Below are 2,223 nucleotides of genomic sequence, written 5' to 3'. Positions count from 1 at the left end.
AGCAAGTGTTCCAAGGGTGGCCAGCTTCCTCCTTCCCACACTTGCAACGAATAAACAATGGATGTGCTGGGAGTGTTTTATCTTTGCTTCCAGGAGCAGCTTGGATCAACTCAAGTCTCAGTTTCTCTTTAGTCTCTGTTTCTGTGTCTTTACTCCCTCTTCCCTATCTCAAGGATGTTGTCCTGGTTCATAGGAGGTCAATACACACTGCCTGGGTGTTTAATAATGTCTATTATATCTAGGGGATCAATATTGTTTCATAATATTGGGGTTTCTTCATTGCAGACCATTCACTTCTCATAAGAAAATGGAATTCAAATTCTAACATGATCAGATCATAGGAGCATTATCGCTTACTTCAAGATCTCAGAATTCAGGAATGCATAGTTTCTGGGATTAGCCACTTATTCTTTCCTATTGACGGGACCTTTTTCAGAATCTGTTCTCCTCCATTAACAGATGGTTGCAGCAGATGCACCTGTCATATCTGGACATAATGCATCTCTAGAAGACCGCTCTTGGGAACTTCAAGAATATGACTATTTCAGCCAGACTTTGTGTTGCATACCTGTAATCTCAACACTTGCGATGTTGAGGAAGGAGGATTGCAATGAGTTCAAGGCCAAACATGGCTACATAGTGAGTTCAAGGCCAGCCTGGACTACATGGTGAGACCCTGTGTCAAAAACAAACAAACAAACAAAATGTATATGTCAAAAGTAGAATAGTAGCCATCAAAATGACACTTCCATGTTCTTACACATTTCTCTTGGATTTTACTCATGTCAAAAAAGGATTTCTGCAGTGAATAATCTATTCTTCATGATGTGGGCATGTCTTATATGTAATTTCATGTAGTCTTATAAGAAGATGAATGTAGAATAACTGAGGTTTTTGTATCCAGTATTTGATTGTCCATATTGTATATATTTGTCTCAAAACAGTTATTTTCTGGGACCTTAATCATTTTATGTATGCCTGTACACTTTATCACTCCAAATTGTTTCTTTTAAATGTTTTGATTAGTACCTGTCTCTAATACACAATGTTTGTATTCCTGTTGCGGAGTTGGTGCATATACACAACAAATCTTAATTCTTTTTTCATCCCCTTTCCCTCCTCTACCTCCCCTGCCTCCATCTCTTGATCTCCTTTCACTTCAAGGAAGACCTATCTCTCTGCATCCTATTGTTTATTTTTATTTTGCTCTTTATTCATACTTCAGATATTTCATATAAGAAAAACCATGTGCTATTACAAACTGTGCTGCTATAAACACGGGCATGTACAAGATCTCAATAATTAATGTAACTGTACTGTATGCCTAAAATGTACCAAACTAGAAATAATTTTTAAAAAAGAAAAAAACATGTGCTATTTAAGCTTGTGTGTCCTATTTATTTAACTCAATATTATGGCCACAAGATACATCCATTTTCCTAAAAATGACTCAAGCTTATCATTCCATATGCCAAAATAGTGTTCCATTGTGTATAAATAGCACTTTTTCTTTGTCATGCCATCTGTCGACATTTAGGCTGCTTCCACAATTGATCTATTATGGATTGTGCTACTATAAACTTGAGTATGCATGCATTGACTCACATATTCCCCTGCTAGGTATCTTTCTAACAGAGTGAAAGACATTCAAATGTTTATTTTTGAGGCTGGTAGATTTCAGTGTAATTGTGCATAGAACCCATTCTCCCTTGCTAGTGTAGGACAGGCCTCTAGAAAATCGCATTTCCTTTTTTCCGTTAGTTATATTGTCATTTCTCTTCGTGTATAACAAACTCTCAAAAGCAATCTCAATTCTTCCCTTCCCACCACTTTCTAAGGCCACTCCAACAAGGCTTTGGTCTGATTTCTCATCTAGCATGCTTACAGTTGCACTCACCATTACCCCAGCCAAGTCTCAACTCATGCATTTAGTTTGGCATCTTTTGCTGATTATGGCTAAGGAGAACATTAGAAATTCACGCCCCAAGGTAAAATTTAGTTCTTACTTCTTCTATGGAGCTTTTTTGAAACTTCCAGGTATTTCATTTCCAAAATCTTAAGTCTTGGGAAGTGGTAGTAAACCTATGGAATGCATGTTATCTGCGTTTATCTTTTTTAAGACAAAAGATATTAATGTATGAGTTTTTATTTTTTCTAGAGTAAAACATTAGTATTCAGGTTCAATTGCACTGTTTTCACTTTGTTTTTTTTTTTTTTTTTTTT

This window comes from Fukomys damarensis, unplaced genomic scaffold (genome assembly GCF_012274545.1).
Source record: "Fukomys damarensis isolate Sample0158 unplaced genomic scaffold, DMR_v1.0_HiC HiC_scaffold_37, whole genome shotgun sequence".
NCBI classification, from domain to species: Eukaryota; Metazoa; Chordata; class Mammalia; order Rodentia; family Bathyergidae; genus Fukomys; species Fukomys damarensis.
This window is presented reverse-complemented; position numbering follows the sequence as displayed.